We start from the raw sequence: 26,039 nt of genomic DNA, 5'->3' as shown, positions 1-26,039 counted from the left end.
ATTACAGGAGCATCTCTGCTACATGAAGTTTGCAAGCTATATTAAGATATTTAGAACCCAAAAGATTATCCAATATGTGATGAGATTTAAATGTAGATTGTTTAATTCCAAAGGTAAATTTTGCAAAGGCCTTCAACTAAAATATATAAGGAACCAAACTTCTTCACAAGGTGAACCAATTAGTCCAAGTAGTTTAATTTGTAACTGCATTGTTTCAAGTTAAGAGGAATCAAGAGGAAAGCTTAAATGTGAATTTATTTTGAGACCCTCTTGCTATTGACTTGCATGGTCAATCTATTCATTTTTTAATAGAAGTTATAAGATTTCAATTTAGTTTCTAATTTTATCTTGTTTCAATATTCTTCTCTCAAGTTGTCAGGCACATACTCTAATTTTTATTTTTTTGTATTTTCTATCAGTTCTGTGATTCATGATTTGGGGTGCAAGTTATGATTTCTATTTGGAATATAAATTGACTCAAAGAATCAATCTTCAAAAGTTAGAAGTTTATTTTTTTGAATATAGACATCGCAACTCACAACAATCTATTAACTTTGTGGTGGAGTGTAAATTACAAAACATTGGCCAGGTCTTATTTCTTGGAAACTGTTCTTAACTATGAAAAAAAATTACTTGTTTGGGTTAATATTGTTTTTTTTTTTTATAGAATATGAATAGATATCATATATTTTTGTTTATTGTGAATGTTAGAAAGGTTAATCTTTCCTTGGATGTATTAATTGGGATATTCCAAGGATCCCTAAATGTAGTTTGTCCTATTGTACACATGTGGAGGACATGTCATTGTTTGTCCTTTATTCCACATGTAAGGACAACTCTTTTTTATTCCTTTATTTAGTTTATCCTCCTTAAGAGTCTTGTGACACTTTGCACACACCTATTATGAATGTGGAATTCATAGAAATGGGAGTTACAAATGCAACTCCTTTCTCATCTCTATATAAGAGATGCTCCTCCTTCTTTGTTCTTCACTCTTAGCACTTGATGTTATTGTATTGAGCTATTTTGCTCCAACACACACACTCTCTCTCTTCTCTAGGCATTTGCCTTCATTCATAATACTCACAAGGGGTTTTCTTTGCTTTCCCCTTATAAATTCTTGTCTCCATTGTTGAACCATCTTGGTGTATGCTCTTGGATTTTGCTAATCTTATGGTAACATTGTTTCACACTTAACTTACTTGGATTGTTTCTCATTCCTTTCTCAATCTTATCATTTCTTACAGTGAAGAATAATATTGGGTTTATAATATTTGGTATGTGATTTTTAATTTATAATATCAACCTCATATTGTGTTGAAGCCCAATTCTGGATTTAGAAATAGATCCAGGGAGACTTGACTCATTGATTTTTATGATCTGTTTGCCAAGAAGTTGGATTTGAGAAAATATGGTCTTCTACATATCAAATAAAGAAAGATGTGTGGAAGGATATGCCTAGAATATCTGTAATGGTGTAGGAGCACCTATCCAATCACCTAAGTCCACCTTGGAACCAAATGGAGTTAGAGGATCAAAATCATGTTTGAATGTTAATTGGGAAATACTGAAGCCAATAATGGCAATTTGTAATAATCAATTTGATTTAAAAGTTAAATGTCCTAGAAGTCTTGGTAAGGACTTAGGACCAACATATTGTATGGGTGGCCAATAGTGCCAAATAGGGATCTAGATTGATTTTATGGGTCAATTAGGTCATGGGAACAAATTAGAATAAATATTGATAAGTTAGAATGAGAAAAAAATAAATAAAACAATAGTTAGAAATTTAAAAATTTGAATATTAACAGTTATATGCAAATTGGAGGGAAAATGAGTTTTAAGGCATAAAACAAATTGTAAACACTTATAACCACTTGGGGTCGGTTATGGAAGTTGGGAACAATATTATAAACAACCTTTAATGCTTGGAAAATGGGGATGGTACAGACTAGTGAAGTATTTTGTATGGATTGTGAGGAAGAAGGCAATAAACAAATTATTTAAGGTTTTCTTGCATTCTTGGTATCCATTTGATGTGTTATTGATTATAAATCATTTCTTTGGCTCAAGCATATTGCATTTGATCATTTTGAATCACATTCATCTTCCTTATATCAATTTTTGGCAAATTATATTGACTGGTCTGTTATAGGTGTTGGGGTTTGCATCGATTCAGAAACGTGAATTAAGGATTCATCCCTAAAATGTGATTACTATGACTTGGGATGAATCGATGACTTGTATTATGATAAAATAACCTTATAAATGCAAGAATGAAGGCAATGTTTTGGGTGATCACTATTGGTGTGTGTTTTATGACCCACCAAACAGTAGAACAAAATACTGAAATATCTTATCCTCTCTTGAATAAAGTCTCGTGTATGCTAAGATTGCTAGAAGATCATACAATGAATTCAAGGTTCCTTTAATGTCAGGTCTTGATTGTGGATAAGATCGGTGGTTTATGTGATTTTTTGATGATCACAAGGGGGCTTACGTGTTTATTCAGATTCATTTCAAGACATACTGGATATGGGAGTTATCTTAAGGTTTTGCAATGAAGCACTTTTTGGAGTTTTCACAAAATATGTAGAAATTCAATAAGACAGGGTTCAAGAATTCTATTCTAATCCTAAGGGTAGTGATAACAACAAATAGTACTCTAGTGGACAAATTCCTCAATTTACCAAATTCTGCTTCATCAAGTTATACTACAACTAGGCGTGAACTGGTGTAATCTTCAAGGGTGATGCTAAAGATTTTCATATCACCACATACACCATCATAAAGAACAATGTATATGAAAGATAGAAGTTAAGCATATGCATGAAAGGGGTTTAGGCTAACTTTGTACAACGAGTTAGAATCACTAAAATATCAAAAGTATGAACTAAAGGAATTTATCAATACACCATCATATTTTTCATTGTAATCACCACACATTAACTAGGCTAAACTTAATCTAATTAAAGAAATTTAGGAGAACAAGCAAGCACTAAGACACATCAAGTATTCACCAAACTCCAATGAAAACTTTATTATCTTAGTAGCTCATAGCAACAATCTCATAAAAATCTCCCTTTACAAATGAGAAATGAGGCCTTTATATAGGTCCTTGGTGACAACAGATGGCCCAAATGATCACAATAACCAATGGCCAAGATCATGCCACATCAGCCCTAATTAGGGTTAGGGAAAAGGACAAGAATCTACATTAATGTAACAAGGAATCCACTACTAAAGTGGGTAATAAATGCCCACTATGCATGCTCATTTAGGAAGGAGTGGGGTGTAATAAATGAGTCCTAAGAATGCCCACTATACATTAAATGCATTTATCATTGATTTCCTTGCCCGAAGGAGTGAAATAAATCTAACACTATTTCCAACTCCTCTATACTGATGCTTGGTGCAAATTTTTGCTTGAATTCTAGAACTGCAATTGCTCTTTTTTCTTTTCCCAAGCTTTCATCCCAATCTGGTAGTAAGTCCTTCGTAGTGTGCATTGTGTTTTAGAAGATGGAGAAGTTATCAAAATCATCTCTTTCATAGACATTTAGTTGAAAGAATTCCTCTAACTTGACTTTTAGATTATTAGTTGTCATTTCTTCTTCCACCAATCTCTGTGATAACAAGGATGCAATTGCATTTGATATTCCTTGCTTGATGTTGTCAATAGTCTTCTTCCATTGACTGGATTCCCTGGTAAATCTCTCAAACATTTCCTTAGCTATGATCACTGCACTATACCATCAAATAAAATCATAGACATCCTCTTCACTGATAACTTGACCATTGATCACTTCTTGCTTTGGGGTCTCCATCAGGTTCTGAATGTCAAAAATCACCTCCTCTTGGTAAGTATGCTCATCCACCCATGATTCCTCTATGCATTGGATCTTGGAGAGTGCAAATAATTCTTTATTGTGCACTTGCACTAATTCTTCTACATGTTTGAAGGCTAGCTCTTGGATTCCTTCTATCCAAACTTTCACACCTTAAGCAGTCCACTTGATTCTGTGAATATCACCTACTACCTCAATGGAAACACCTATTGGAGGGACAAATGATGGACCTTCCTCTCTTACTAGATGAAGCAAGTTATTGATGTATTGACATAAGGCCTTAATTTCTCTTTTTTGTTTTTCGTACCCTTCTTCCACTTTCTTCAGCCTATCCTTCAAAGCTTGTGTAGAGTCATCAAATTTTTCTAATATTTTCTCTCGGGATGCCCGTCCAAGATTTATTTTCATAACATGATATTCATCTAGAGAAATTTGATTTTTGCCTTTGTCAACCATGGGAGTCACAATCTAAAAGATTCTAGATCCCGATTCTCCTCTGATGAATTTTGTTTATCTTTTTGCTTTCCCTTGCTCTTTCGATCGGTTTGATTGGTCCAAAATTTCTTGTAATTCAATTGCCAAATCAACCTCCCTTTGTTGATGCAATTGAATTTTTTTTCTCAACTAATTTGGAATGGGTATACTTTGGTCTCCCAGAATCACCAATTGCTCTTTCCTTTGGGCTGCTCAGATGTCAATCTCCTCTTCACCTCCTGGACTGTCCATTATAACCTCAAGAACTATGGCTTCAACATTTGGAGGATGTATTGCTTCTGTTGGAGTTTTTTCCTCTAGTGGACCTTCTTCATCATTAATCATTTCCCACTCTAAGATTGTAGCAAAACTTTCCTCTGTAGTAATATCTTGATCTCTCCCTCTTTCTTGCATGGACTTTTCATAGGTGTTTATACTTAGTCTATCATGAATTGGCCTATCCAAATTTTCTTCTCACTCAAATCTTCTTATACTTGTCCCTATATCCTGCCTTTCAAATGTTTCTATCTCTTGAACACTCAGAGTGTGACTCAAAGAAGAGGGATCATTTCCATGTTTCTACTTCTTATTTTGAGGTTCGTAGATGGCTTCTTCAATCCTAGGATGCTTTTCTCGAGGTACCTCTTTCTCTTTCTTGGTTCTTACATCCTCAGATGGAGTTCCTCTTTCCTAAATAGTCTCCTCAAATATTTTTCCTGATCTTTCATCCCTAAGTGGTCTATGACCAGGCAACCTATATGTAAATCCATTAGCTGGTGCAACTAATTTTTTGAGCTTATGCTCAATCCACCACCTTGTGAAATCTAAGACTAGCCTTGAAAGAGTTTCTAGATCTGTAACTTCGTTCCTCTTCCAATCATATGGTTCAGCTATTTCTAGATTGAATTCCTTTCGCATCACGTTTGGATCCTCCTCCATTTGATCAGGAACCCTAAATATGTTGCATGTTCTAGTAATGTTCGATGGTAATCTTGAATGCATTTTCTTCCTAATCTCATTCTCATCTGCCACATTTGCCCAAAAGTCGTCAAGGTGAACCTTGTGTTGGTACTTTGATCCTCTTATTGATGAGATCTTTTTGTAAGGATCAAAATCATTCCTTTTTGGATAAAGAAAAATATGGAAGAAGTGGAGCTCATCTGATGATCTCTCTGCAACCTTTAGACATGGGCATACCTTAGTTTGCCCTTCTCCTATGGAAATTGGGAATTGTAATCCCAACTTCTTCTTCCCTTTTTGAATCTTATCATAGGCTGTAAGTTGTTGAGTAAGCTCTAACAAGACCATCTTGTTCATTGGGTACCTGGGAAGTTTGTATGGCTCCATGGAGAATCCTTGAACTCAGATGTATGAAAAGGTAGGAAACTGAATGAACCAGGCACCATATTCTTTGACCAACTTCATCGCAGCTATTGAAAATCTTATATGTGGCCTTTTTTGTAGTGTTCTTACTATGCACATGGAAAATATATCATTAACCCTCATGTAATCATCCTTTGAATATAAATGTAACTGCGGGTGGCACTCATGGACTTTGAGGTGTTGAGTTCCGCTTTCGATCGATCCTTTGCATTGTAGTCCCTCATAATTCATTCTCCATGCTAGCATGTAGATTACATATGAGCTCATGTAAAATTTCCTTGTATGCTCTAGATTCATCAACTATTCATTCAGATTATCACTTATTAGCCCAGCCCAATCTATTCTGTCACCTTCCTCCATCACCTGCTCAAAAAAATACCACATCCAAGATTCAAATCTATAAGAATGAGGCATGCCAAATATGCGACTCAGCATCATGATCATGTCACTATATTCCCTCTACAAGTCAAACCATAATATCTCCTTAGGAATCTTGGAATGATGTGATCTATTCTTTTTCAACCATCTTTTGTTGATTATTTCATCACAAAAATGGACTCCAGAGGTGTAGATTCTCAATGCTTGCTCATATGTTTTTGTGACCATCCTTGGGTGAGAAGTAATTCCAAATGCTATCCGCCTTAGAAAAGTCTACCAAAATATTTCGTTTAGAATCCCTGATGGTTTTGTCCCTAGGACTGTAGTGTTTGGTACATTCCACAATCAACTTTGGATGCTAAAAAGAAGGCAAGAAACTAGCAGCAACAACAATTCCATTTTTCACAATCCTTGTGGCTAGGTGTGTTGGGTGATGATAATTGTATCCAAGCATTCTCCAGTTAAAATCTTTCAAATCAAGGCCACCGAGGCTTGTATCTCTAATTTCTACCCACTTTGACACAATTTTGGATTCAGGATAGAATCCTCTTCTTTCATTCTTTATCAATTGTCCACACATTTCTCTTGTTCCCCTAGGTTCTTCCATTCTCCTTTCTTGCAAAATAGAAAATGTCAACACATAAGACTATGCAAAGAAAGTATAAAAAATAGATACAACTTGTCCATAAGACAAAGATTTTGGATTTTTGCCAAAATTTCCATACTCCTTTCAAGATTTGCTTTTCAATATGCAATTTCCATAACTCACTGCAAAAAATTCCTTTCTGATAGGATTCAAAATCCTCTATCATGAATTCCTAGAAAACTCCTCAACAATTTTAGAAAGTTTCCCAAAAATCTTCTTTTTGAACTCCTTGAATCTCACTCCTATTCTCAATTTTCTCTTCAAATTTTTGTGTGAGCATGAATGAATGAGAGGGTTTCTTATATAAATCATCCTTCAAAAAAGATGTCTTTAAAGCTATAGCCTAAAATTAGGTAGTTGCTTTACTTAGCCATCAAGGTTTCCATCTTTTGTGCCACTTTTCAATTTTTTGTTGTTTGCTTCAAAAAGTTGCTATTATTGATGCTTTTAGCTTCAAGATGAAGCTAAGTATTCCTTTATCCCATTTTGATTTTTTGATTTTTTATTAATTAAATATCAATTAAAATCAATATTTAATTAATTTCCATATTTTAATGAAAAATCAAACTTTTTTCCAACTTTTCTTCAATTTTTTTTTTTGGATTATTATTTAACCAACCAAATTAAATATCAGTAAAACTAATATTTTATTTTTTTATGTAAATCCACAAAAAAAATCTCCTTGCAAGAAAATTGTTTTTTTCTTTTTTCCCTGAATTTCTTTTCCATTCATGAAGAATTTTCCATTCTTTTGCTTTTTGGATCAACTTTCTCTTCAAATTTGGGATTTTTCTCAAATTTTCCAAAATTTCAAATTTTTATGATTTTTTACTTTTGGGATATTTCACGAGATTTCGAATTCCAAAATTCTTTTTCCTTCCCTTTGGAATTTTTTGGGTGTCTTGGATTTTCATACTTTCCATGTTTAATGAGTTTTTGAATTATCTCAAGTTTTCCAAAACTTTTCTCACCTATTTGTCAAGGATTCCAAAAGAAAATCAAAATTTTCCTCCACAATTTTTGGGGAGCAAGGTTTTCCAAGCTTATACGCAAATAAGAATCTTCTAAAAAGCACACTTAAAAAAAAGGTGTGTGTCACAGTTTAACAATAGTCGTGGATTATTCATTCGTCAAATACATTCCATCACCAACTCAAATATGCACTCCACAATTTGTGGGAGCGAGGTTTTGGCCAAATGAAGGATTTTGTCCTTCATGAAATATTTCCATGCCAATCCAAATTTGTCCTTTTGTATGCAAAAAGTGATTTTTTGAGGCAGTCTGGGATTTTGCACCTTGACCATTCCTTGTGGACAGCTGACTTGCGCTCTACTGAAAAATGAAGGAAGTGAATTTGAATTTCCATTTCCATGAACCCATTTAATCTTGTGATATACAGACCATCTAGTAATGTATATAAACCGTCGAGCTTGGAGAATAGCTTCACAAATATCCTGCCAACATTTTCCATTGTCATACCAAACTTGATGATCAAGTTGAATAGGAGGAAGAAGATTATTAGGCACACGAGCATCCTGATACAAAGTGATTTTTCCACCTTTTCTGAGAGAAAAATATGTGTTGGGCACACCAACATAGTCTGGTCCTGTGCCAATTCCAAATCTATACATCACTTGATTTTCTAATGGGAAAAAATTATATTGAGCCTAAGTGTAGCTCCCTCCTTGCAGACCTTTCTATTGTTGCCCAACATGGGAAACCAACCCTCAACTTTTTGACAAGACATGAGTTTCTCTGCAGGTATTGCAATATCACCAGTAAGATCTACACCAACAAAGTTACTATCCTTGACATAAAAAAAAAAGCACCTTGGCAACATTGTGTGCAACAAGAATGGAGAAATGTTGATTCCATAGAGGATTCTAGCTATTGCTAATCACCCGAGTCCTCACAACTATGGCACTAGAGAGAGAAATTGTCACATATGGATCATTCATTATTATTTTGGTATATATATGACCTTCTATTCTTGCCAAACTTTTACCAGAAGGGGTCCCAGGCTTGGGCGATGGTGACTCTTGGTCACAACATCTGGTGACTCCACGGGTGAAATGTTACGAACATTTCAAGGATAAAACTTAATTCAAACTCAAAATCTTTGGTTTCTCAATCTTATGTCACCAATAAGAGAGAAAACAAGCTCAAAAGGTGAGAATAATCATACATTGGATCAAAACACATTTACTTTGTGACAACCTAATTGTGTGCAAAGTGTATTAATTCCAGCTCATCAAGGCCACCCAAAAATCCTAGGATTGATCATGACAAGTTATTGGTTCCTCCTGACTTCAAAAGCATCCTAGACATTGCCCTACTGCCAGTTAGGTACCCATAGCCCCGATGGAGTTGTCGCTGTAAAACCAATGAAGATTGCTCCACTTCCAGTAAATTATTCTTTCAAACACCTATGGAGATTTTCGCATACCCCCAAAGCCAATCTTATTATTTCATCTTTCTTTTTCCTCTTTTATATTACTTTTGAATTGGTATTTCATTTCTTTCTTTTCTCTTGGCTTGTAAGCAATGAAGCTTAGCATGGGTTTAGGAGTTATAGTGGCACTGAAGCAAGATTTTAAAATTTTCACAAGTCATGACCTTTCCCAAAGAAACATAAATGGACTTAGAGAAATAGTTAAAAGTGTGAAATGTGTGGCAACCTCAGAGTTTAGGTGTCAAGACACAATGTATGATAAACCTTCCAAGTCAAGTATGTTTTCTAACCCACTGAAAATATATGAAGGATGGTTGAGATTCTAATGCTCTTCATAACAGTTATCCAAGAAATGAAATAAACAAAACTCAGTGAAATATTCATATGAAGTAACCAAATCACCATACCACAACAATTGAAAAAGAGATTCTCATAGCTATGAGCTACCTAGCAACAACCAAAATTGAAGCCGAAACCAAAATAAAAGCAAAGAGAAAACCAAACCACTCGAGGAAGATAACTCAGAGAAAACAAAACCCAACAACAAGGGAAAGAAACCAAAACCACACAAAGCCAAAACTCCTGAACAGGAGAGGGGAGACAAACCAAAATCCCCACCTAAACAAAAGGAAAGAGAAAACAAAACACGAAGGGAACCCTAAACTAACTATGTACAAGTTAGGCTTCACAAAGGAAACCTAATGGTAGAAATAATGCTTGAGGAATTGCCCATTGATGGGCAATTGGACTTCCTTTCCTATTAGAGTCTTAAGCTTGAATGCATTATCTCCCAAAATTTTAGAAATTTGATAGGGACCTTTCCACAGATTGTCAAACTTGTCATGTCCACCTTTCTTTTCATGTGCCTTATCCCAGTGAAGTACCAAATCTAAAATTTGAAATTCTTTAACCTTCACCATTTTGACGAACCATCTTTTGATAACTCCTTGATGTTTAGCAAAATTTTCCAATGCTTATCTCTCTTTTCCTCCAAGTACAATAATTGAGTCAAATGTGTCTGCACTCTATCTTCTCCTTCCATAAAATCTCGCATGAATCATAATGTTGGAATCCTCAATTGGATAGGAAAAACTTGATTTTGATATGGAGATGTCCCCAAAGAACTCTTTCTTCTGATCCTATCTGCCCAAAATGCAAATCTCAACTGTGTATGCCAATCTCTAGGATTATTGTCTAATAACTTCTTTAGTGCACTCAATAGATTTTTGTTTGTTGACTCTGCCAATCCATTCCCTTGTGCATAGTGATTTGATGAAAAGTTCAGTGTGACCCCATAATCAAATGCCCAGTTTGAGAACTTCAAGGATCTAAACACTGGCCCATTATCACATACAAATGCATGGGGACATCCAAACCTAGTAATGATATTTTCTTCAAGAAATTCGATAACGATCTTTGTTGTGCTATTTTTTAGTAATTGAGCCTCAGTCCATCTAGTGCAATAGTCTATAGTAGTCAGGATATACTGGTGGTATCCTGAAGATGGTGGATTGATGGGACCAATGAAATCCAATCCCCATTTTGCAAATGGTTTTACTTCAATAATAGGTTGTAATGGCATAGTGGGATTTCTTTCACATGTTGCAGATGTCTAACATGTGTGACAAGTCTTCACATGTTCATAAGTATCTTTAAACAATGTTGGCCAATAGTAACTTACTCTTGATATTTGATGAGCCATAGCCAAACCACTTCCATGACTGGTTCCAAATTTACTATGAAAATGCTCAATGATGTGTCCGGCCTCTTCCTTTCCAACACATCTTAAATAAACACCATCATGGTTCTTTCTATATAGCACAGATCCTTGAAGCATAAAATTTTGACTATTCATTCTCAATGGACACTTTTAAACAGAATTCAAGTGTGATGGAGACTTATGGTTCAACAATGAACAATATCATCATACCATTCATTTGGGGATACTTCTTCTAACACATATACTTTTTATACTAACTTAGGACTAGTTGTAGACAAGGTTTGAGCTAGAGCTTGTCCTCGTACCAACTTCATTGGTTGTATCTCCATGTCATATTCTTGAATAATTGTTATCCACTTTCCTCTTCTTTCTCCCAACTCATTCTGCATTAGAAAAGTTTTCACTGCTGCATCAAGAACTATTGTATAAACCTTGCTTCTTAGGATGTAATGTCAGAATTTCTTTATTGCCTTTAGCAAAGTGTAAGCTTATTTTTCAACATTTGGGTATCTCAATTCTGCGTCTTTCAAGGGTGAAATCATGAATGCAATAGGATGTTCATCCTAATCATCTACCTTCTGAGTGAGGATAGCTACACAGGTATGTTATGAGGCAAAGTAATATATATAAAAAGGCTTGGTGTAGTCTGGACTCAACAAAATAGGAGCATCCACTATTGCTTGCTTGATTTCTTCAAATTCTTTTCTTTCTATAGGTGTCCAATCTATCCTTGCTCCTTTCTTTAACATGTCATTTAATGGCCTTACTATCTCTAAAAATCCAATTATGAGCTTCCTTACAAAGTTAATTTTACCGAAGAATGACTTTAATTCTTTTTGACTGGCTGGTAATCCTATCTTTGATATTGCTTTGATGCACCTAGGATCAATTGAGATTCCTTATTCTAATATTACATGTCCTAACAATTTCCCCTCAGTGAAACCAAACATGCATTCCTTTGGATTCAAGGAAATCCCATATCTTCTACATCTTTGAAATATTCTCTTCTAATCACTGACATGATCTTCCCTGTGCCGAGAGAACACTGTGAGATCATCCATGTATATGATGATGCACTTCTTTACCAAGTCTCTGAAAGCATAATCCATGGCCCTTTGAAAAGTGGCTCTCACATTGATCAAACTGAAAGGCATTCTTCTATAAGAAAATGTACCCCATTTAGTTATGAATGTGGTCTTTAGTCTATCTTCTTCTTCTACCATCACTTGATTATATCTAGAATAACCATCTAAAAAAGCATCATTTGAGAATCGTTAACAACTTGTATCACTTCTTCTAATGATGGCACCGGATAATTATCCTTCTCTAAAGCTTTGTTGAGATTTTTGAAATCCACACACAACCTTATCTCTCCATTCTTCTTCCTAACAGGGACAAGGTTGGTGACCCACGTTGAGTGTCAAACTGGGAATATAATTCTTGCTAACAATAACTTCTTCACTTCTTGGTGTATTAGTGGTTCTAACAATGGATTTATTGGTCTTTGCCTTTGTCTAAACAACTTACTATTTGGCTTTAATGGAATAGTATGTGTGATGAGAGACATATCATATGTCTTCAGATCTTCATATCCCCAACCGATCACATTAGGGAATTCCTTCATAAGCTTCAATATTTCTTCCTTTTCTGTGGGAGTACAAACTTTCCCAATAAATACATTCTTGACATTTTCTCCCGTTCCTAAGTTTACCTTTTCACATTCCCCTCCTTCAGTACTTTGATACTTGAGGGAACTTAGTTTCTCTACATCAAAAATTCTCTCTAGTTCAATAATTCCTTTTGGAATGGTTTTTGTCCTTAAATTCATAATCTCATCAATTTCAAATTGAGCTTGTTGTTGTTCTCCTTCATCTATGACTTGTGCTTCAAATACCCTCGAGCTTGTTAGAAAATTGAGGATATGCTTATCATCCTCAAACACTTGAAAATTTGTGATGTTGTTAGGAACTGATGGTACTAATGTCAGCTCAATTGTGAATTTCTTCACACAATCCATGGCTAATGGTTCCAATGAACTTGTAGATTGAGCCAAAGAGTTTGCTACTAGATTGCTTGTTCGACTTATTCTTCTAATATTGAAAGCATCAAAGCTTTCAATTAGGTTCCAAACTCTATTGCAATAACGACCTAATATTTTATCATGGCATCCATATTTCTTGCATACCTGTCCAATGACTATGTCTAAATCTCCACATACATGTAGGATTTTGGCACCCTTTTGGATAGCAAGGAGCAATCCAATGACCAATGATTCATACTTAGCCACATTGTTAGTACATGGGAATTGCAACCTATGTGCTGCCAAATATGTTTCTCTAGTTGGGCTGATGAGTTCAACACCAGCTCTACTACCTTTCTTTGATTTGTATCCATTGAAGGATAGGGTCCATACTTGATCATTTTCATATTCTATGGGTGGTTTTACCTTTGAATCCTTGGATTCTTTATGATGTTCTTCTTGTCCTATTTTAGCCTCCCGAATTCTTTCCTGTTGTGGCTCTAAAATTTTCATACAAGATGAGTTCACTTCGGCCATATTTTTTGCTATCCATGCTTGTGGAACCATTTTGGATACTTGTGCAATTGCATCTTTGCACATGGTGCATGATATCTTAGAATGAAAAGTATTATGTATTCTACACCAGTTGGGTAACAAATTTTTTTGAATGGATGCATCCTTTCCTAATTCAACTTCCTGTTTAATGCTTTTTAGGAAAAAATTCCTTAAATTCTCAAACATTCCTTCATTCAGTGATGGTTCTGAATCATCCATAATAGGTACCTTAGTGAAAGTTGGAGTCAGATTAGGACATCCCGCTTGATTGTAACCTTGCAACATTAGAACTTCTCCAATTTTGGGAACATATGATCCCAAAGTGGTTTCCATGAATAAGATCTCATTATGTTCACCATACTCAGTGATCAACAATCGAAGTCTTGGAGTGCTTTCTATCCTTATCTAATTGGGAATTCCCTTCCATGGAAGCCACATGTGTGAAAAGTCTGTTGCAATATAACCATTCAATTTCCTTGCCCAATCTCTAGTAAGAAGCATGCTATATCCCTTAGGAATATCCACAACAGATATGTCAATACAACTTTAAATACATGGATCAAAGGCTAATTGCACGTGAATATTATTTAGCTCTCCCATCACTGGAACCTTAGTTTTATCCAACTATGTAACCTTCTTGTTAGTCTGAAGTGGAATCAATCCCAAATTTCTACATATGTCCAAAGGCATTACATTGCTTGATGCACCAAAGTCAATTAAACAATTATGTAACATTTTCCCAAAAATTCTAATAGATACTAGGAAAGGTGCAGTTTCATCTTTTCCTTGATAAAAAACTATTGGCTTCTACACTTTTGAATCAAATGTTTCATTGTTATGTACATAATTTCTCCCATTTTGTGTTGTCACAGAACTTTCCACTACAGGAGAATTATCTCTCATCATTTCTGGTGGTGGATTTTTTGCGGATATTTGTCCATTTGATGTAACCTTTTGATCATCTTGAGAGTTTTGTACCATTCACATATCACACTATGAGTATGGTACCTCAACTTACATATCACACTATTAGTATGGTACCTTAACTTACAAACCCTCCTATTTAGGCCCACATAACTAGGGCTTCCTCAAAATGTATAATCAAGATTCACGAGTATATGCAAAATGTAATACATATCTTCATAGACTATAAAAACTACATGATTTTAATCATTTTTGCAAACTCTTAGAGTACTCCCAAGTTGCTGAGTACTCTCTAGTTTTTTGGCTGGGTAAGTACTCACAAGTTTAACTCTAGCATTTTTATAGACAAAAAACCATGGGTAAAAATGTTGAAGCAGCTAAAATGCTGGTTAAAATGTGTCTATTAGTTGATTTTCCTTTAAAACCAATGACCATACATTTTCTCTTTAGAGATGTCAATTTTCAATTAATACATTCCATAAATGAATTTTACAAAATGAATATATTTCTTTAAGACTCTTTCCATGTTGTCAAAATTTTGTGCAATTTTTTCTTCAAAGTTTTTGTCCAATTAAAATTTTTAGGTTTTCCCAATACTCTTTGAATCCTAATCTGCAAACTATGATTTCAATGTATATGTTTCAACAAACAAAACTAGAGATTAATGAAATTCTTCATTTTGTTTCAATCAGTTTCTTTATTATAGTTAATGTTAATATATAGTTGATTGATGCAGGCATGGAGTTTATATGAAAGAAATGAAAGCATCAATATTGCTAATCCAAGGCTCCAGTTAGGGACTCTGACTCACAATGAGCAAACACATATTTCAATACCAATACACATTGCTCTTCTTTGCATTCAAGCAACTTCAATTTAGAGGCTATCAATGTCTAATGTTCCTTCAATGCTATCAAAAGATGTGGAGATTTTAGATGTTCCCACTCAACCAACATTGTTGGATTTTTAGACTAAGTTGGCTTCCTCAAGTTCTGAAGCTTCACCAATTACCACCTGGAGCTCAATTAGTTTCCCTTTCTTTGCATGCTAATGAATGGACATGTTTTATATTCAAAGGGATGTTTGCACAATTGTATCTTTGCCTATATAATATGATTCTCAGGGACTTAGCTATATAAGTTGTAAGTCTAGGATACAATGACGTATCATCCTATTAGTATGTGTAATGCCCCGCCAAGGGATCCAAAAGAATTAACCTAAAGTTTCACTAAGTTTGCAAAACATTTTTTTTTTTAAAGTAAGAAATTATAACATACACATCAAACCCATAGTAGCGGAAGCAATAACATGTAATCATCAACAAACATACATCACAAGTTACATTCCTTAAGGATCCCAAGACGTTGAGTCACATTTAAATTTAATTAATTCTAAGTCTAACAACTACCACATACATATGAAAGAATAATCAGAAAGTCCAATGTCCATAATATACATTTGTTCCGAATGCCTCTTGGCAAATTAATTCGAAATGCTCATTCATCCACTGTACATGTCACAGCGTATGAAAGGCTTAAAAGAATATACATATGTAAAAATAAAGATACATCATCCTCAAATCCATGATACAAAGTACAGTAAAATAAATGAAACCATATACCATACTTGATACATCCATCCATCATAAAAGATATAAACATCCAACATGAAATACAACTATCCATCCATCATAAAACACAACTAATCTAAGTGCGTGGTTCCTCCCAACCATCAATAACATCATTAGACCATCATGGGCCCTAGCCATCCCCCATGTGTAACATCCCAAGTCACCGAAGAGATCATCGGTAGTATAGTAATAGGGACATCACTCTTAAAATATACTACATTATATGCATAAAGAAATCTAGCATGCTACCACATACGCATAAAGAATCCTAACATGCAAGAATAAAGCATAAGATGATCCTCCAAAGTAGAACACATCACCTAAACATTATGAACAAGCATCCCAAGAAGCTCCAGTCATGGTAGCACCAGTCGGATCTCAAATGGTAAGAGTAAAAGCACTGCCACCTGACCGCGTGGAACCTAAATGGTCCACTCCCACCGTGCTGAGGAGATAGTCTCAAGTCCCAAAAAGGTATCAAAACACAAAACACAAGTACTCTCTAAGTCTGAGAAATCCTAAAAGTACACTAACTCAAAGGTTCCAACATAGATAGACATCTAGACCCAGAGGCACCACAAAGACATGTAGGAAACCTGCTATGCAAGCGGGAAAGTGTCATCGCAAAAGTCACGTAGAAGTTACCCGAGCAATCCCTTAGGAATCTCGGGTCCCTAGTGATCCCTGTGGCCACTAGTATCCTCTCATATTGATGAGGCATACTACGGAATGCAAGGTCGTAACCAAGCGTTCTCTCTACCCCATCCTAGCCTGTACTAGCACTCAAGGTATGGGAGAGAACATACAATTATCTTATTAGGTTCATTTAAGTCAGTATTTAGGTGAGATGTTTTCACTTGTTAAAACAACTTACAATGGGTTACTCCAGGCAGCCTCTTAGGGCCTCGATCCCCATTGCAAGTCACTTCCCGACACTACACATAGATAACCTACCCTAGGCTCATGAAATCACAAATCAAAGAATCATAATAAAATCACCTCAGTCCTATACAAGTGACTGAAAAACATCATAAATATAATCCACAATCATCACATCAGTTCTCCATGAGCAATTGAATAGCATCAAATAATAATCATAATGATCACAACAAATCTCTATCACCATCTAAAGGCATCAATGATAAATCACAGTATTGATCGAAGACTCCAAAATGGTCAAGTCAAACATGTCACAACATGACATCATCAAGAGCATAGCAAGACACTTCAATCCCATCAAGGCGACTGAAAAGCAACCCCAGGTATAACTGATCGATGACTCAAAAATGGTTAAGTCAGGGAACTCAAAAACATACACCTCTGCTTCACACAAGAAAACTGAAAAGCAATAACAAATAGTAATCACAAACATGTCATAGAGCATGCCATCGCATTACCATTGTTGGGTTTAGAAAGATCAAGAATAAATCATCATAACATCACAATCGCATAACCCCCGAGCCTCTAGTAACAACCTAAGACTGGTCAAAGCTAAGCCAACCCCCAAAAACCAAAAAGCATAGACAATGCATAGAAAACATCATAAACTCATAATTTGGTTTGATTTGAAAGTATGTGGTTGAATTAAATGTAAGGTTTGAGTTCCATTTTCATATATGTTTCAAGTAATAAGTTCTCGCAATTTACCCTTACATTTTACCCATTTCTATATTTAAAAGATTGTACAATTACCCTATAAATAATCTAAAGATAATCATTTATTTATCTAAGTTATAAAAGTAACGATTTATTGATTTTAAATAAAATATTATAATTTTATTAAATCAATATTATCGATAGTTTAAATGAATTAAAACCCTATTAAATAACTTTAATTAATAATTAAATTAATTAATTTACCATTAATTAAATTAATTAATAATTATACAAAGACCTATATTAATATCCCCGTAATTATTAGTCATTAATACTTAATAAAATTATCAATAATTTAATTAATTAAAATTTACTATATTACATGCATTAATATTTGAATTAATAAGTAATAATAAAATCTATAAAAAATAAAAATAAAAAAATAAAATAATAATAAGTTACATTATAAAACTTATTAATAAAATATTATTAATTAATAATCCATTTAATATTAAAATCTATTAATAAAAATTTATTAAATAATAATAAAATTCATTTATAAATCATATATATTATATAACTTTTAAAACATTAATAATACGTAAGAATCATACTAACCTTATAAAAAAAAAAACATTTAAAAGTCTTTAAACATTAAACATAGTTTATAACCCCTATGTTATGGGCCTGTGTTCTTTAAAAACGTATTGGGCACTGTTTCTTTCTTTTTACAACAGTCGCCATCCTTACAAGAAAGGCTGTGCGGCCCTTTTCAAGATAAGTCGTCGGCTTTATGAGATAGGTGGGAGTAGGTAAGGGTTAAGTGGGGTGTAATTGATTTTAATAAAACTTGTTATATGTTATGATTTGTTACACAATTTCTTGTGAAATATAATTTACTTTTATAATAAAAAGAAACTTTGTTATTATAGTAATTTAAAATAATTTTTTTAAAAAAAAATAAATTTTATTTATTTTATTATAAATATGGAAAAAAAAATTATCAAACAATTTAATAATATATATATTTTTAATATATATTTTTGAAATTATTTTCCTCTAAACTCTAATAGAGAAAATACTACCAACCATCCAATTTTTTTATTTTTATTTTTAAATTTAGAATTTCATCTTTAAATTCGAACCCTCCCAATTTTAATCCTACTTTCTTTAATCTACAAGACGGGATTTTTTCTAAATAGTTTTTCAATCTAGGTTTACAGATGAAATCGAGTAGCCAAACGATGGAGAACGAAGGGCAACAAGATTCATGTAACAAAATTTGAGAAATCAATTTTCTTACAAGCACGAAGTAGACATAACATATTAAATTTCATAAATCATTTAGTGGTAAAAAAATACAAGACCCTACCTGATCCTGATGCTAATACGAAATCTCTGAAAAACTGTGAGAGAATTCGCTCCCCTTCAATAACTTTCCTCTAAAAATCTTTCCTAGAATTCTCCTTCTGAAAATTCACTTCCAAAATTCGTCTCCCAAAATTCCTATCTCCAAAATTCTTTCCCAAATTCCCTGTCCAAATTTGTGTGTCTCCCCACAAAATGAACCCCCAAAGTTGTGATAAAGAGTTTTCTCCTCAAATCGGGGCACTAATTGTGCGTTCACCCAAGATGACTCTTTGCTCAACTGAGTTAACTCCAAATTAACTTGTATTATCTTTTATTTTATTTTGCATTCATCTTTTCATGCACATTAAGTTGAATTATTAAATAACTTTATTTAATATTCCACTTGACTTCTATTTTAAATTAATTAATTACTTTAATCTCATGTGCACTTTATGAAATTAAAATAACATTATTATTTTCTATTATTTTATCTTTTTAATTAATTTTTTTTATTTTCAACACATGCTCGCATCATGCAATCTTACAACTTTTTAATAATTAATATATTTTCACTTTTTAATTTATTTTAGAAACTTTAATTGATAAAATATTTATTAATTCAATTAATAATAATATTTAGCATTTATTTAAAAATGAACTCTAAATATATATTATTATTAAATAAAATAAATATAATCACATTCTAAAATTATACTTAAAACTTTATCTCCTAATTCAATTCTTTTTATTTAATTAATCTCTTAATTAATTAAATATAATTAAATATTAAAATATCATAATAATTTTTTTATTAATTAAATCATTGATTAATCTTTTTAATTAAACTTAATTAATAGAAAATACATCAAGGACCCATAAAGCAACATACGAAAACCCATCATAGAAAAATACATACTAAATCAAACAAAAAGGGTTATAATCACGAAATTACATCATTTGATGTATTCAGAGGGTACATAACTCAGATACTTGCCCTAATTATCAATTAGGACAATTGGCTAAAAGGTTTAAGAATTGGACTTAAGAGTTTATCTCCCCTCTCTTACCATTGAGATAATGCGATAGGGTATGCTCATCCTGGCAATTCAGGGAAGTCGATACCCGGTACCTGCAACCTGCATAAAATTCACGCATGTACAGACACAATATTCTAAGCTAAACAGACAATGGCAGGAAGTGGTGCATTGTGTAGATCCTGACTAGCAGGTGACTACGACTCCCTTCCTTAACCACATTAGAAACACCATGCATAAAGAAAACAAACACACACACCATACACATGCAGTATGGGGTAAGTATCCATAAGAAAGCACATGTGATAATAAACCATCTAACTAATCATCATCGATAATTGAAAACATTGAATAATCATCATACATGCATGAAATATAGAGTACCAAGTAATCTCATCATTCAATAAATTGAGTGTAAAACAACATTTGATAATCTGAAAGTAATGCTACTAAACATCAAGTATAAAACTAGCCTAAAAGAGTTTGGCAATTAAAACAAAAAATGTGAACTAGGGGCAGGCACTACAGTATGGTACCTCAACTTACAAACCCTCCTATTTAGACCCTCATAACTAAGGTTTCCTCAAACTATGCCTTCCCCCAATCAATGATTGTTTAAACAAGAAGGTATCATTAGAGAAGTCTTCCCCCAATCAAAGATGAAAAGAACAATGTAAACAATCAACTACCCATTCCCATCCTTGGAAAATAGAATTTTTTTTGCTATTTTTCAACTCACCTATTCACCTATTTTTCAACTCTTTATCAAATCTTCAAATGAGGGTTTAAATTTTGCTTAAACAAAGGTAGTTTTGTTTAAAATTCATCGAATCTAATGACATAAAAATCTAACAAAGAAAGTTAAAATTCATTTAAGTTGTGTTATCTTAATATAGATACAAATCCCAATTAACTAAACATAAATGCCACCAAACCTTCAAACTCAATGCAAATGTAGATGCCCAAAATGTCCCAAACTAAAATATCTTATAGATCCCCATTATCTAAACTAATATAAACTATCATCAAAATCTTGAAACTCAATACAAATCCCCATTATCTTACAGATCTCGCCTAGTTCCATTGTGTTAACCTAGATGTCCATAAAACCTAGCATTTTCACAAGAAGACACACAAAAATAACAAATGCTCACAAACCATATTTACCTTGCACTTGGATAGATGTTCATAAAACTTGGACAATTCCAACAAAATACATCATCTTAACATGTATTAGTCCCTCTCGTGTCACTGGCTTCTAGCCACTTGCACTAACAATAGATTCTTTGTATATGCTACAATGAAATACTTGAAATGCTGCAATTTATGCTCCAAATACTCCTGATAGTTCGAGTTTAGGGCTATGAAATCCAAAATTCTCCAAAATGCTACACTAGAAATCCGAAATGCTGCACTAGAAATTCCTTACTGAGAGAGAGAGAAATCCTCAAGTGAAATGCTAGCTCAACTAACCACGTTTGTCGAAATGCTTGAAAGTGAAATGAAGCTCAACTGACGTTTGGTGCTTTTTAAAAAATCTTTATGTTTCCGTATTGTTTGCAATTGAGACCAACACAAAAGCATTGGTCACAATTGGGACCAACATGGGCATGTATTAAAAACAAAAAAAAAGTTTCCTTTATAATGATGACCAACCAAGCAAATTATATTTGTGGTCGAAATTTAAGGTCAAAATTTAGGGTTAAATGTAGTAGTGTGAGATGAAAAAGAGATTCAAGATCCCGCCATCAATGGTAGAGAAATACAAAGATGGCATATGTTTCATGGTTGAAACTGATGTTAGGTGTATGGAAGCAGTTTAACCCAAAGTTAAGTTCATAGACCCTATGGGCTATGAAATGAGTGAAGATATTGTAGAAGGCTATGCGAAGATCATCCTGGAGTATGATAGGGATAAAGAGGTCCCTAGATGGGGTACCTGTGATGAGAAGATGAAATAATTTCACAAAGAATTGTACAACAAGGATATCAAAAGGAAAGTTAACAAAAGTATTGATGCAATCTTGAAGGAATCTGGTATGACCAGAGAGGAATTTAATGAAGTTAAAGGGATTTCCTTGGAAATGAAGGCAAGTGGGAAAATACAAGTATTGGCAGCCACACTTATTGCTATGGAATAGTAGTAGTCCAAGTACAACCCACTATTGTATAGCTAGCCATAAAGATTGATGACAAGGAAGTTACTATTACTGATGTCAAATCAATCATTCCTCTAGCCACAAGGAAATCAGAAAGACTCAGTAAGGTAAAACAAGAAATTGAGTCACATGGCAAGAAGAGGACCAAGAAATTGTCAAGCGGACCTAGTAAGAGAAGAAAGACATTACAGATGGTTGAATTAGATGAGTCAAAAGATGAAGAAGAAATAGAGGACAAACCAACAAAACAAATAGTTAGAGAAGCAAGGACATCAGATGGGAAGAAGCCTTGGAAGCCAAAGGTAGAGAATCTAAATGTTGAAATCATTAATGATGACAATTTTTTTAATTAAATAAATACTATAGTTTGTATAGCAACATGAATAGACTACAACTAGAGAATGTTGTAGTAAGGAATATGGTTCTAAGGAACAAAATATTTGAAGACATACAAAGGAATATCTCACAAGATTTGTACAATAGATTGATCAATGCAAGAAGAAGAGTTGTGGAAGAAGACAACAAAATCAAAGAAAATCTAATAAAGAAACTTTGCAAAGTTAATGATGATGATGACATGAGTAGGATAATGAAGGGTGTTGAGCCCTTGTTGAGAAACAAAAGAAGAGCTATTCTTTTGATGGGAGGAAATTATAAAGAGGTAAACAAAGAGACAAAAGAAGTCATTGTAAAATACATGACTTCTGTACCTAGAATTGTAGAGAAGAGCATGGAGTTAGGGGGAGCAATCCCTATGTCTGTTGAGCATAGTACACCAATAGCAACAATGGAAGTCAAGGACACCAAGATGATAGAATTATCTTCACAGATCTCTATTGGGACTAACACCATGCAAGTTGGTGCCACCGAGGTGACAATAAATATTGCAAAAGATCCTTTTTGGGATCTTAGACCAAACATTTTTGGCAATATCATTGATTATTCCATCTCAGATGAGGATGAGGAGAAAAGAAAAAATGAAGGAAAAGAGAAAAAGAGAAAAGAAGATGAGAAGAAAGAATAGAGGAAGAAAAAGGAAAGAGTAGAAAATTAAAAGAAACTAAAAGAAGAAGAAAGAAAGAAAATGAAAGAAGAAGATAAGAAAAAGGAGGAAGAACAAAGAAACAAGGAATTGGAAGACGAGGAGAAAAATAAAGACGAAGAGAAAAAGAAGAAGGAAGAAGTAGAGAAGAAGAGGAAAGAAGAAGAAGAGAAGAAGAGGAAGGAAGAAGAGAATAAAAATAAGAAAGAACTAAAGAAGAGGAAAGAGGACAAAGAAATCAAGAGGAAGGAAGATGAAAAGAAGAAAGAGGTCGAGGAAAATAAAAGGGAAGAAGTAGAACAAAGGAAGAAGAAATAAGAGGAGGACGAGAAGTAAAGTTCATCCAACACATCTCTCACCCTAGATGCACTAATAGGTTCAGATGATGATGATAAAGAAGAGTTGATATCATCTCTCAAAAAAATTATCAGCAAGAATAAACAAATAAAGAGTTGATAGAAAACTCTCTTCGATGTAACTGAAAAGATACAAAGCCCACTAATAGAAAAATCATTATATCCTAATCTAGAGGCCAGAGCTAAGGTTGTGATTCAAGAATTTGATGCTAAATTCACAAATTTGTTAGAGGTAGTAATGACTCAAGCCCACGCGAAGCATGATGCTCAAATGTTTGACATTATATGTCAGAATATCAAAAATGACTTAGGAACTCTTGATTCTTTCATCAAGGAATTAAGAAGGTGTGAACATGAAGGAAAGACATTATATGAAAAATATGCCATGTTCTTTAATTTCACCAAGGACATTGATAAGGAGCTAAAGAAAAAACATGATGAAGTCAAAGTATTGGTAGATAAACTCAGCCAACCTAATGTTAAGAGTAGGAATAGAAACACAAGCCAACAAGACTTATGATGAAATAAGTCTATTAGAAGTCATAAAAGAGAAGATCATCAAAAGGTTCTCACTTCTAAGAGAACATCTAGCAGTGAAGGTTAGTATAATTGAGTAGCAATTAGAATATTTCCTAGCAACAAAGGCATCATTTGATAAGTTATGCAGTAGAGATTGCATCTTATGGGTTGTGCACTCTTCTCAACATATCAGAAGGAGTAAAAGGCACATGAGAGAAGAACATAAAGAGTCAGTCAGTAAATTTTCCAAAGTGTATCTCTCATATATTAGCCTAGAGAAGAGGTAATGAACCAAATTTTGACATTTATATAAGTTTAGACACCTTTATCGTTGATGTCAAAGGGGGAGAAGAATACAAGAAATTGTATAAAGTAACAATAATATACTAAGAGGGAGTGATATTATATTAATTGTATTAGGAGATATAAGGAAAAATCGTATAAATGTAATTATCCACAAATTTTGAATTTTGTAATTTTGTAAAGTTTTGAAGGCCAATTTTTGAAAAGCTTTTGTATAACATTTTGGGTCTTAACCAATTTCCCCACATGTTTCCATCAATGCCAAGGGGGGGATTTTTGGAAATATGTCTAAGTAGGATGAGTTAGGGTTGTCATTTATGGCAATATATATCTCAAGGTGAGATGGTAGAATGTATAGTTAAAGATCCTACAGTCTATGTTAGAAAATTATCTAAGTGTTAGACAGTTTCACTAGCAGTACAGAGACAATTTTGGTAATGTGAAGACTATAGAGGTATTTGGCACATGCATAGTTATAGATAGGTAGTATAGAGTGTCTTGATGACATGTCTAAGTGCATAGATTAGTATAGACAATATGGCATCAAATATATTAGTTTATCAATAAAGGTAATGAATAGAGTACAACAATAAAAGGTGAATAACAGGTTAAGGAATTATTTTGGTTATGAAATAATTACTTAATTATTTCGGGATGACATTCTAAATATTAACCCTATGTTAGTAAGAGTTAATTTTGTAATATGCCAAGTTTGTGAAAACTTGAAGGCTGACTGGATAGAGTTTTGTAAAAAGTAAAGGTATTAGTAAGAAATCATAACTTGTGAAGTTATTTGTGTGATTGCGAAGTTGTGTATGCTAATGAAAACTATATATGTGATATGAAAACTTATGTGAGGCCTATGTGATGCAAATTATGATATAAGATCAGAGATATGTAAAGTACAAAAGTCAATAGTAAAGATGTTTTTGTATCTATCTCTTTTGTATAAAGGCACTATATTGTATAATTGCATGTTTGGGTAGTGGGATCTTCCCGTATACATTTGTAATTGTATTACCAACTCCTAATAGGGTTGAAGCAACTCCTAATAGGTTTGAGGCTTTTAACCAGACCTAGTCCTCTAACAAGGACCAAGACACTATATGCAATTCATAGACTTCTAATAGGGTCAATATCCTTGACATGATTCTTTTATTTAGTGGATCATTTTTTGGGCACCATCGCCGCTGGGGTTTTCCTTTGGATGGGATTTCTCTAGTTAACAAAATATGGTGTTATGAGTTCTCTTTGTCTATGGATTTATTTACTATTCAACATTGTTTGTTTACTTACATATGTATGTTGTATAGTAATTAACAATATATAATTATGGGAAAAAGTTTGTAGAATATTGATTCACCCCCTCCCCACCCTCTTAGTATTATCTATTTCTAATATGTGTGTGTAACTTGTTAGCTCCTGATTTAACATAATTTTAGTTACCTTTAAGATAACACAAGATACCTAGGAATTATCCAAAAACCATTATTGATATCCCCACAAATAAACAAGAGGGCCAACTGACAAGACTTGAAAAGTCTTCACACTTTGCAAAATTTAGTTGGGTAAACCTTGGATTTTATTATTTATTTACAAAATAACATTTATTACTATAGACCCCATTTCAATAGAACATTTTCCTTTATA

This window comes from Cupressus sempervirens, chromosome 6, assembly GCF_028749045.1.
Source record: "Cupressus sempervirens isolate cs-2001-9-10 chromosome 6, ASM2874904v1, whole genome shotgun sequence".
NCBI classification, from domain to species: Eukaryota; Viridiplantae; Streptophyta; class Pinopsida; order Cupressales; family Cupressaceae; genus Cupressus; species Cupressus sempervirens.
The sequence above is the reverse complement of the archived record's forward strand: the minus strand, read 5'-3'. Positions refer to the sequence as shown.